We start from the raw sequence: 13,332 nt of genomic DNA, 5'->3' as shown, positions 1-13,332 counted from the left end.
CTAAAGGCCTCAACCAGCTCAGCGACCCATGGTGCTATACAGTAAGTGACAGTGCCTGGCCCAAATAGTTCACAGTCTAAAAGGCAAGACACAACAGGGGGATCAAACAAATAAGGCAGCAGGGGAGAGGGAGGCTGGGGTAAGAAAAGCATAGGATAATAAATAAATAGGTTTCTCCAGCAGAAAAACCATCAGCACAGGTGGCTCTAGTTAGCCTCTTCCTTGGCAGTCTCAGCGGAAGGCTGAGGATTTGAAGGACGTGGAAACTGAACTCCACTCCCAGTGCTGAGGTGGCCCTTCTGGAGCGGAGTTGAAGCACTTTGGCAGAGAAGCTTTGGACTACCCCCGCTCGTGCTGTACTTGTTCTGGTCAATAAAGGCATCTGCTCTCCAGGGCAGCCAAGCCCTTACTTTTCATGAGCAATAAATTCACTCAAGAATTATAAAAATAAAAAAGTAAAACCATGTGGCAGGATTTATGGAGTGCAAGACTCTTCAGTTTTATAAGAAAATAGAACACCCCTGTTTTAAGGTGAGGAGGAAAGGCCTTCAAACCCACTTACTTTCTTCCTGGCTTAATCCTGCTGCCTTAGTACAGGCCAAGACACTGCCATTAAGCCTCTTAATATACCACATAAGCCAGTGCAAATGGGATGAGATATGAGGATGGTTATTTCTTGTGTGAAGTCTGACTTTCGGTATGACATGTGTGATGTGTGTATGTATGAAGAGTGAATAAACTCAGTCCTGTGAAGAATGGATTTACAGTATTTCCCATTCATGGACGCTAATAGTAATATTTAATGGCAAATGACTGCCAGGGAAGAGGTAGAATTGTAAAAGAAACCAGTGTATGGATTTTGATAGCTGTTCTGCACATATACAACTTCGAGGGAAAGCTCAATCCAGTGCTGACATGTCTGAGTTTCCCTTGACCTTGGTTGGGTTGTTCAAACTGATAACAAAGGAACTGCTATTTGGACTGCTTTGATGCTGGCAGTCTCACAGATGACACAGAACAATCGGGACAGTTCCTTGGACTAAAGCAGGTAATTTTGGAGGGGACACAAGGGGAGTACAAGGCAGCAACTCTAGTGGCCAAAGGAATTGTGTAGGGGTGGTTCAAAGCTCTGGCAAACAATGAAAGAGCTCATTTGTTCCAAGGACTCTCAGTTGGTGGCCTGCTATTAGGGCAAGAGCATCCCTGATGCAAATAGGTTCAGTTCTGTGGGCTGAATCTAACCCAGGAACTAAACTGAGTGACCAATGCTTGCCCTCTTTGTGCAGGATTCTTTCCCTCCTCAGGTTGGCCGGGTTCCAGACAGGGATCCAGCAGTCCTGGCTCAGTGTCCGTTTTGGCTGTCTGTGAGTGGTGACAGCTTGCAAGCACACCTTCTCCCCCAGAACCTTTAGAACACTATGTGCCTGTGTGCTCCCTCTGTCTCACTGATACCCATAAAGGGTTCAGACAGTAAAAGGAGACATCTGAATTCCAGTCACCAGCATGTACTTTGTGCATCTGTCTGGGGAGAGGAATACTCCAAAGAGGAGTCAGGGAAATTCAACAACGCATGGTACATTAAGCCTCCCCTGTGCATTCATCCCCAGGAGCACACATATAATGTGTCTGGTATGGATTTAGAGTTCTTACTAATACATCTCGGACTAGGATCGAGATTCAGTCTGTACTGCTGCAGTACTCTCACTGGCTTCAGTGGGAGTTTTGCCTGAGGAAGGACTTGTGTTTAAGCAAGGAACATCTATATCTAACAACTGTGTGGCACAAAAAAGGGTAAGCAACACAGGCGAAAGCACTGAGACTACAGCAGGTGGAGTATACAGACTGGCTGTGAGTTCATTTCATCTGATCCAGTACCCAAATAGGATTCCTCATGCCTGTATTTCCCAGTAATGTTTTTTTATTTCATTTCCTTGGGTAATGGGCTGAGACTGCTGCAATTCAGCCCCTTCTACCTGATGCAGGCAGGAACAGGACATTGGATTTAGAGGAAGGCGTTTGTCAACTTTTTGTTGCTGAGAGACCAGTGCAATAGAGAGTATGAGAAAGAGGAATGTGCAAGATACCCAAGCCAAAGAACTTAGCCTGGGATACTGTTAATACTGAGTCAAAAGGAAATATCCTGAAGGTATCATTCTACTAGAATGCCTAATGATTAACTATTTTGCAGATATTCTTCTCCCAGCAGCAGGATAAATCAAGAAGTTGAGGCTGCTGTGTTTATGGTGGAAATATGATTGTCCTTGTAAAAGTGTTCTACGATGTTGTAAAGTGATGGTCCCGAACACTACAGATTGCAATAGTGATAATACTGCAAGAGTTTGGGGCTATTGTTGGGTCTCCCTGCAGTATTTTCTTCCATGAACTCCAGGAGGGTAGTTGCCTATCAGAATCCATGGATTTGCAAGCTGTATAGTTCCTGAAAAGTACGGAATTGCACTAAAGCAGTAACTGTGCAGCATTCCTATTGTCTGACAATCTGAGACCTTTCCATTGCAGGCTAGTTAAGCAATAATGACTGATAGGGAGGGCACTTCCTGCACATTAATGACTGGCAGCAAGTGTTTAGAGCCTGAAATAAACCAACCCAGTCTGCAAATAGCAATAGGAAAAGCCAACTTTGCCATGGTTCTGTTTATGTTAACAGTCTTTCTTTAGTACATAAAGACCAGTACGGTAACCAATAAGAAAGTAGGATTTCATTCCCAGCATCTGCAAGATTTACGGTGAAGGGATAGTGGTGAGGAGTGGGAAGCAGGATTGGAAACATAATTCTAGCCTCCAGCACAGACACAGAGAAAAACTGAGCATTTGGCATTATTTTTATTTGCCTCTCTAGAAAAGTATGCATGGCTTTTATGGAGTTTCCAGGCTGTCATGCTGTTTGTTCAGGCGAGTAGTAAATGTCTGAGCAGACATATGGTGAGGTGAAGAATCAGTCTGTGCAGGTTGAAGAGTATGCTGCCAAATCACTTTCTGCCACTGCTGGGCAATTAGGCACATCAGCACCTGAGTGATTTTTTGCTCTATGTTTGCAAATGAAAAGAATTAAAACGCTTGCAGGGGCCAGGAGTGCTTTACCTGGCGATGTGGTAAAGCAGGGTCCGGAGAAATTGTAGATATTCATTAATCCAGAGGTTTTGTAAATGGGGAGACGAGATACTATGGCCTTTGTCTCTTCCACAACAATAATAGTAAAAAACCATGATTTGAGTTAAATTTACCATGTGTAAAGGCCCCATGTAAGGCCCTCCATACTATTTGAGCCATGCCCTGGGGCTGTGTAGGGACCATGGGTGAAGCAGCCACACAAAGAGGACAGCTGTACTCACTGCATGCCACAGCAGGGAAGATCTAGAATAGGTCTGCACAGAAGGGCCTGGAGAGGGTCATTAAGGCTGGCAGGGGACAGACCAGAGCATCCAGTGGCTCTGAAGCTCCTCAAAATGGGTCCAGAACCAGAAGGGCAGCCAGCAACAATACTCCAACTCTTAGGTTGGAAAGTCCTGTGAGACCTAAACAAGGAAAGCTTATGTGCTTTGCTGATTACAGATGGATTTAAGCACAAGCTTAAGTGCTCTGCCAAATCTGGGCCCAGTGAGGAGCAGGAGCATGGTTAGTTCCTGAGGTTCAACAAGGACAAGTGCAGAGTCCTGCACTTAAGACGGAAGAACCCCATGCACCGCTACAGACTAGGGACCGAATGGCTAGGCAGCAGTTCTGCAGAAAAGGACCTAGGGGTTACAGTGATGAGAAGCTGGATATGAGTCAACAGTGTGCCCTTGTTGCCAAGAAGGCCAATGGCATTTTTGAGATGTATACGTAGGGGGATTGCCAGCAGATCGAGGGACGTGATCATTCCCCTCTATTCAACAGTGGTGAGGCCTCATCTGGAGTACTGTGTCCAGTTTTGGGCCCCACGCTACAAGAAGGGTGTGGAAAAATTGGAAAATGTCCAGGAGAGGGCAACAAAAATGATTCGGGGACTGGAACACATGACTTATGAGGAGAGGCTGAGGGAACTGGGATTGTTTAGTCTACGGAAGAGAAGAATGAGGGGGGATTTGATAGCTGCTTTCAACTACCTGAAAGGGGGTTCCAAAGAGGATGGATCTAGACTGTTCTCAGTGGTAGCTGATGACAGAACAAAGAGTAATGGTCTCAAGTTGCAGTGGGGGAGGTTTAGGTTGGATATTAGGAAAAACTTTTTCACTAAGAGGGTGGTGAAACACTGGAATGCGTTACCTAGGGAGGTGGTGGAATCTCCTTCCTTAGAAGTTTTTAAGGTCAGGCTTGACAAAGCCCTGCTGGGATGATTTAGTTGGGGATTGGTCCTGCTTTGAGCAGGGGGTTGGACTAGATGACCTCCTGAGGTCCCTTCCAACCTTGATATTCTATGATTCTATGACTCTAGTTTTCCTTCCCACGTGAGAAGCATTCTGCAGAACGAGGAGCACTTGAGAGGCCTGCCTCTGAAACCACATCTGAAAACAGACCATGTCAACCAGACATCAGCTACCTCTAAAACCACATCTGAGGCCAGCTTTATAAAATAAGTCTGACAAATATGCATGGCAAGATGGATCATGTGACCACATTTCCTGCTGTCCTCAGGACCAGAATAGAGCAGTTTCATGAAGCACAGCTTGCAAGCTCAGTTTCAGAAGCTATTGCAATGTCAGTTTGGTTCTATTCTAGATAGGTTCTTATATCCCCCTCACCACCTTAGTATCCAAGCACTTCGTAGTCGTGCATTAAGCAATGTGGCTCTCTATCAGTATGATGAAAGGCTTTCCAGGAGAGAATCTAGACATTTCAATATGAAATAGAGAAGTTCAGCAAGGCTTAACTTCTGTTTGCCATTTGCCATTGCAGCATTTTCAGGTTAGCTCAGGGTAGTTTGCTAGCACACAGGATGGAGTATGTGAGAGCATGTAAGGGGATATCAGAAGGGAATGTTCCAAAGTCAGTCTGCACAGCAGGTGAGTGAACACATTTTAAGGACATATGACTGACTAAAAGAGGTCTCTTTTGTATCCTGATGAGCAGCACAGAAAGACGTTTGTGTCTGTGTCTAATTACTCGGAAAACCAGGATAGGATTTGGAAATGTCCATCACATGAGCTGTAGGGATGTTGCAGAGTCAGGGACATTCAGTTCAAGTGAAAAAACATCTGATTTTGACTCACTGGACCTGAAATCAGGAAACCAGACTCCTCAATAGTAGTGAAGGGGGAGAGGGCGAGAAGGCATTTGGTATCAGGAGAGCGAAGACAATGGAGTTTCTTGGCTCACAGTGTTACAGTGATCACCATTAAAACCTCAGCAACATCTGAGGTGCTGCATTATTTCCTGTTCTGAATTGTAGTAGGCAACTCACAGCCTGGGTGCCCCCTGGCATCTGGGCACAGCATTGTGGTGAGTCTGCCTCTAGGTGCTTGCCAGCCATCACATTCAATCCTCACAGGTCGGACTCTAGTTCCAGAGGCTCAACCCTCTGACTGAGATGCATAGGGCGAGATTCACCAGAAGAGTTAGGTGCCCAACTGCCACTTGAGGTACCTAAATCCCAGAATCAGACTCCACTGGGATTCTCAAAACTCCCAGCCAGCTGCTGCTGAACACTGTAGGCACCTAAACTCACTCTGTGAATACCCTACCCACTGGGCTAGAAGTTATGAGGGAATTCCTTCTCTCCCACACGTCTTGAAAAACCAGCACAGGTGTCCAGCTCCACATGAGGGTTCAGAGCTGAGAGTCCCAAGCACAGAAAGGGGCCTCCCTACAGCCCGGACTTACATGCTTAACTCCCTGAGAGGGGTGGGGTTAAGGACACACCCCTCTTCTTGGCATCTGCCAGTAACCAGCTTAAGCAGAGGCCTGCCTAGCATGTTGGTTTTTGTGAATCCTGCTCTGAGGCACCCATCTCTCCCCATTCATTTTATAGGGAGCCCAAGTGTCTGACTCAGGCTTTGTGAATCCCTGTGACTTCTAGGCACCTAAAAGTTACGCGTGGTGATGCTCAGCATTGCCATGAGTAAGTTTATTTGTGGTTTTAGCTCATAGCACCTCACTCCTCTTAAGATATGCAAAGGAGCCTGGCAAAAGATAGCCCTATGCACAGGTAAGGGGTCACCAGGGGTCTCTATGTCTTGGGATCCCTAACCCCTAGTTTCAGAGGTCTTTTCCCTTCCAGATTTTCTTGTGCCAGGATAGGCTCTGTACCCGTAAGGGTTTGGCAGAGGACCCTGCGCCCACTCTCTCCACTGGGTTCCAATCCAGGCAGATACCTAAGGGCTGCACTCAAAGGTGCTGTTCTGCTGCTTCCAAAAATTATTTCCTACCAGTCCCCTTCTCCCAATGGGTAGAGTAAAGACATTTAAACAAAATAAACCAAAGGTAAATCTCAGCCCTTCTGAGCATCAAGAGTCCCATTCTCAGCGGCTCTGGTAGTCCCAATAGGCAGAGGTCCCAGGCAGTGCCCCCTCCTGGGAGCTCAGAACATGGGTCTGTTCCCCACTAATAGGTGCTGAAGTGGTCTGGTCTCCTTTAGAGCTCTTCCTCCAACCCCACAGACATTGTAGGTGTGACAGGATGGGGCTGCCTGGGCCTAATGTGGCTCCTTAGTCCTTTTCTTTTTGGTGTGGGGTTTGTACGTGCTGTCACATGAATACAGGGGAATGCGAGGAGATCTCTGATACAATTGGGTGGTACCTGTTTGTTTGTTTTTAAATGGTGACCACTCTGCATCATTGGTTTGTTGAGAGTATTTGTTCCTTTTTAAAGAATGCAGCATTGAATCAGTAAGTTGGAAAGAGGGAGGAAATAAGCAATAGCCTGTCCAGCAGAGTCTCGGAGGACAAAGGAAGTAGAGATGTTATTCATTCACTGTCACTTTAAAAAGATTTCCTTTTTTGTATTTTTAATATACAAATATTTAACAGGGTTTATTAGAGCATAGCAATCATAACTTGAGAGCTTTCAATCAAGATTAAACAGGTGCACAATCTTTCTTTAGCAAAGCCTGACAGCTGGAACAACTGTGAGCCTTCCCTTCCCAATATGTGATTATAGTATATTGCTGGAGGGGTTTATATCCTGATTTGATTCTTCACCCTCCCTGCTTTGGAGCATACTCCCTTGAAGATCATTTTTGTCTTTCTGGTGAATTCTGCCCTAGCAATTCTAAAGAAAATTGTGATGTATTTGCTCTGACATATAGGGCAAGGTTTTGACCTCAGGTGTGATTCTGAGAAAAATATTATTTTCCTGACAGCCAACCCTCTCAGAATTAAAACTGCTACTCTGAGGAAATGTATTAAAGCCATTTCAGCTAGTACAACATCAATGGTGGTTACTTTATAAAGATGCAGACTCACCCCAAGGTACTTTATAATCATTGGGATAATTTGCCAGGTATGTTTTGTACACATGAATGTCTGTATTTGGAGGTGTGAATTTGGAGGTGGTCTGCAGCATCTCCCAGTCTGTCTTGCAGCTCCAATAAATATGGTAACTTTAGCTGTCTTGCCGTTAGTGAGGATCATAATCCAGCAGCAGAGTTTTGCTGGAGGAGCTTTACATCATCTTCTAATGTAAACAACATTGTAAGAAAGTACGGCAGCCCCGCAGGATTTTCATTGAGAAGTGATTGATGTGAAAAGGGTTGGAATTGCAGTGATTCTGCATCAGTCACAGCTCTCGCTTGGCTCTAAAATTGACCCTGTTAGCACAGTCTGACTTCGATCATTTGTCTCAGAAGTACCAAGGGATTTTAAAACAGCTGTGGATTCAACCATTTCAAATAGGAACATATTTTTGGTTTGCGGTAAGAACAATACACACCGTACGTGTTTCAGAACCTCGGCCTCCAGATTTCTGGCTTGTTTTGTCAGTGCATCTTTGCATTCCTCTTTAGCTTTCACACAGACAGCTCCATGGGTTTTTTTGTTTTTGTTTGGTGCAGTTCAGGTCTCCCCCTTTCTTCCCCCCCTTCCAAAAAATCTTCATTGCCTTTTACAGAAGTGCGAGTGTTTAGGCTCCAGAAATAGTTAAGCAGAGGAATTAGCTGTTTTCCAACCTTTGATATTTCCCCGATCTGATGTGTTTCCTCCTAAGTGCTGGCAGTCAGAGAAGCACCCAATGGTTACAGCAAATAGTGCAACATCATGGCAAAATCCTGTGCAGCAACCATGAGCTCTGCCAGCACTAGCCCCCAATCCAGATGGGCATCCCATTTCACTAATGTACAATTACTCTAATTTTCTCTCTTCTCCTCTCTCTTCTCCTTCTGCAGGTTCTTTCCCTAAGGACATCTGCTCCAAGGAGTGATGGACTGAGATCTGGAGTAATTACTATAGTTTGCATTGCTTGAACCAGCCTGCAGTGCTTGTATAAAAATTCAAGCACTAAAAGTCAACAGGGTATAAAAGGTAACACGGTCTCCTCACCTCAAAGCTAATCATTCTTTGCCACAGTAACAGAAACAGTCATTTTTAAATTTGCTGACCTCAGTCTCATTTGTACACTTTTCAGCCAGTGCCTAATGAAGGCAATCTGGTTCCCATAATGTGATATTAGTGGTAGCAACCATCAGACTAAAGATCTTATATTTTACCCAGAGCACTTGTGGCTGATCAGCTGGGTGAAATGCTCAAATGTGCTGACGTGGATTCAGTTTTGAACCATGAGGTGGCCTAATTTTGAAAATGCTCTCTGCCTTCCTCATGATCTAGCACTCTTGGTATTGGGGAGCATGTGGGCTGTTCAGTGTGTCTATGAACCAGGGAAGAGAATGACAGCCACTTAATTCCAGAACGTAGCAGCGGATTAATATCCCAAAGAGAGAGGGAGAGAGAGTGCCGAGTTGAGCTATTTCTGCAATCAGTTCACATAATGGATGTGAATGTCAAGACACCACCGTCTGAAGTATACGCACCTTGGAACAAAACAAAAAAATTACTGGCAGTGTCAGATTTCAGGAATGTACAAGCGGAGGTGGCAAAAAGCTTCACACACAGCCGAGACTTTCTCCTGCATCTTTCTTTCTGAATAAAGAGTGAGCTTGCTGCCCTCCCCCACCAGAAGCAGACAATCAAGCATAGATTGGGTATAAATGAAAGCCTCACTGCACACTTAATACAATGTGAATAATGTTTTGTCAAGAGCTTTCCTAGGAAGGAGCTTTACTCAGAGTGGATCTGAGACTATAGAATGTACGTGAACTCAGCCAGCGAGCCATGAATAGATCAGAGAGTTTGCAAATTCTTTCCCAAGTTCTACCCCTCTCTCGCCTGCTAGCAGAACGTGTATCAATAACAACACGCTCATTAATACAGCTATACCCACATTCAGACATTCTTTTCAGAACTGCAGATCATACTGGGACTGGATGTATGGCTACCTTTAAGATGGCTCTAGTCACCTCTATAGCAACCGAAATTCATTAGTGTTGGATGACGTCTGCTCATCGACTGCCAAGTTGCTTTAAATTCAGTCCATATCACAACTGATAAAAATAAGTGCCCTGATTGTAAGCTCCCCAGAAATGAATGTGTATGAGAGGGATCGGCCCATCTAACTCTGAGAGACCCTCCCTCCCAATCACAATCAGGGCATACAGGTGGAGAAGTGTCAGCATTCTTGTATTGCTGTTCCCTGTGGATGAACTGCAGACTTCAATTACCAAGGCTGTCTAGATGGCATCTTTCCCCAGCACTAAATTATATTTGTTTCTGCTTCTAAAAGTGGTCAGTGCTGTACTTTGCACTTTACCAACATTATACACGTATTCTACAGGAGATGACCCTCCCCATTCAAAGAACAGGTATATTCAGTGTAAATAAATTTTAGAAATATATGGCTTGAATGTAGTAAAATCCACATGATAAAACATCACAAGGGAGAAGCAGAGCAAATGGTCCTCCCAAGATGACATAGACTTTAATTCTTGTATTTGGCACCCAGTGATTGGTGCACTAGAAATGAATAAAAAGGCCTAGCTATTATTTCAGCAATACTGTGAAGATTCACTTCCTCTTACATTAATCATCTAGTGAGCAAGCCCTTTACATTCAGATTTAAAAGAAATGAAATTTTAAAAAATTTAAAACGCGGGGAGGTCTGAAAGTTCAAGCAAATGAACAAGAAGCTACAGATGAGGCCCTGTATCAGCATTAAACAGCTTTTCAGCTACTCCATACAAAAAGAAGTCCTGGCATACAGCTACAATAATTTCTGCTCTAAATACCCTTGCTCCTTCTCTCACCACACATTTTTCTTTCTGTACAACAAAAAATGATTTGCCAAATCTACCAAGATGTCATAATGCTTAATTTTGGAGCATCCAAAAAAAATAGCCTAACATTTTGATTAGCAGCAGATATCCCATGCCACTTAATATCCAGCAAGGAGGGAATAGTTCATATATAAATATTGTTTGTGATCCTGTTGCAGCATCCATAATTTCCGTGGGCTTTCATGGGACCTGGAAGAACTCAACCTCTCTCCCAGAATCAGGTCCTAAATCACCAACATTTACACAACAACAACATAATGAAGCTTTACTTTGAAATGTGGAGACCTTGGTACCCAAGTTATAATTACATTATTCGTATTCAGACTACTTCTGCAAATGGGAAACAAGGCTTGGGATAGTCTGTCTGGGATGTTAGGCGTTAACTTAATTGGCCATATAGTGCCACTGTTGCATTTTACAAATGTATCTGAAAGAAAATTTATCTGGCAGTAGCTTGACCTGGAAGGAGGAGATTTATCTTACCAGAGTGCCATGCCTGGGTAGTTCTACAGATCTCTACATAAATCTGAGATCTTTCATTCTCCAGCTGGTTTTTATCACTTGTAATATTTTAATTCGTGAAGTATTCCTTCCATAGACCCCTTTCCTTGCCCTTTTCTATCATTTTTAGCATGTTGTCATATCACGTGGCCTCTAGCCTACACCCTCACAGTTATCATTGTGATGTTGTACCCCATAATGCTTTATGGAAATATGCTTATGAAAGTAAATATGACATAACTGAAATATGTTTTATGCTAGATATGCCACATAACATATCTTTGCAAAGATTATGTTCTTCTGCATGTATTCATCCTATTCATATGCATGTAACATTTTTATATCTGAAGTTATGAGTGTTAGCTCTAGGCTTGTATTTAAAGTGTTTGCTGTAGAAAGCACCTAAGGCAAATTTGATCAACATAGTGTGAGGGGGTTATTCAAGTAAATGACGGTACTTGGCGAACAATGGACCTTGATAGACACCAGTGCACATCTGAGCTTTCCTGGGAACATTCCTGTAGAGAACTAAGTCATGCATGGACATGTGACTTGCCCATGTGACTCCAAAACTCCATCTTGTAGAGGGGATTCTACACAGGGGGAGGGAGGGGTTTAGACCCACAAGGAGAAACTATATAAAGCCTTGGGAGACCCCTCCATTTTGTCTTCAGCTGGCTCAAGAGATAACCTCTTCACCCCAAAAGGATCCCTGAAAGAAACTGGAACAAAGGACAGTAACCATAGGGAATAAGTGGTTGATGGACTCAGACTAGAAGGAGGCTGGAACATTGCTGAGGGTGAGATTTCATCTGTAATCACTTTCTTACTCTATTAGGTTTAGACTTGCATGTTTTATTTTATTTTGTTTGGTAATTTACTTTGGTCTGTCTGTTATTACTTGGAGCCACTTAAATCCTACTTTTTGTATTTAATAAAATCACTTTTTGCTTATTAATTAATTAAAGCTTATACAGGGTAAACTCAAATTGTTCACCCTCTATAACACTGATAGAGAGATATGCTCAGCTGTTTGCCCCTCCCAGGTATTAATACATATTCTGAGTTAATTAATAAGCAAAAAGTGATTTTATTAAATACAAAAAGTAGGATTTAAGTGGTTCCAAGTAATAACAGACAGACCAAAGTAAATTACCAAACAAAATAAAATAAAACATGCAAGTCTAAACCTAATAGAGTAAGAAAATGATTACAGATGAAATCTCACCCTCAGCAATGTTCCAATAAGTTTCTTTTACAGACTAGCCTCCTTCTAGCTTTATACAGGGTAAAATGGATTTATTTGGGGTTTGAACCCAATTGGGAGCTGTTTTCAGTTAAGCCTGCAGTTTGTGGGACATAGTTCAGACCTGAGTCTGTGTTTGTAGCAGGCTAGCGTGTCTGGCTCAAACCAGGCAGGGCACTGAAGTCCCAAGCTGCCAGGGAAAACAGGATCAGAAATCATCTAAGCACATCAGGTGGCATTTCCCAAGTGGGTTTCTGTGATCCAACCCATCACAGTGGTGTAGTTGAGCAGGGTCTGTGCACAGCTGATTGCTTTGAGATACTGGTAGTGATTTTAAGTGAGTTTTGGGTGTGATGGCTGGAGAACAGACAAAGTGGTCACTGGTTTATGTTCTGCTTGCTTATTTCGGGTAAGGGAAATAGGGACAGAAAAGTAAGCAAAATAAGTAAGAGTGAAGATCAGAAGAAGCTAGAACTGCACAGGTTGCAAATTGCTCAGAAAGGCTGAACACTGGGCGCTGGGAAAGTCTCTGTTAACTAAGAAGCCCCTGAGCTTAGTGCAGGGTCGGAAGCAGTCTAGGCACATCAGGTGACATTTCCCAAGAGGGTTTGTGATCCAACCCATCACAGTCATAATTTAGTCACTTTACCAACAGGCCCGGTTATTCTTTTAGGTGCCTATTTACTTTTAAACATTATAATAATACAGGCAGCTAAATAACTACTAAATAAGCAACCAGTGTTGAAACATCTCACTGATGTAAGTAACCCTGTGAAGTCTGGTGGATTGTCAGAAGTCAGATTTCCAGAAGGTTGTAAAGATAGTGGGAGAAAAGTGCTACCAGAACTCATCAGGTAGGGCTGGTCCAAACTTCTTTTGTTGAGGATTTTCCAGCAGCTCTCCACTCTACCCACCATCAGCTGCTTCTCTGAGTGGGTCTCTGAGGAGGTCTCATAGCTTGTGTGACAGGGTGTCAGGTCACTTAAGTAACTGCATAACAGAGAAGATTACAGGTTTAACTGGAATCAGTGATAATGATGGGGATTGTTGACACTTGGGGGCAATGGTTGGGCTAATTAGTTGGCAGAAAGAGGATGTTAAAAGGGGGAAGCTGGGTGGATGGCTTTGCCACATACCTCTCTGTACTATACTTTGCAATGGCTAGAAGCTAAAGACTGAAGGTACACACGAGGAAAAGTAACAGACTGTGTGTGCATTGTGAACAGGAGACCATGCAAATGGGCCAGGTAGCACAGCACACTGGATAACT

The sequence above is a fragment of the Caretta caretta genome, chromosome 2 (assembly GCF_965140235.1).
Source record: "Caretta caretta isolate rCarCar2 chromosome 2, rCarCar1.hap1, whole genome shotgun sequence".
Classification (NCBI taxonomy): Eukaryota; Metazoa; Chordata; order Testudines; family Cheloniidae; genus Caretta; species Caretta caretta.
The sequence above is the reverse complement of the archived record's forward strand: the minus strand, read 5'-3'. Positions refer to the sequence as shown.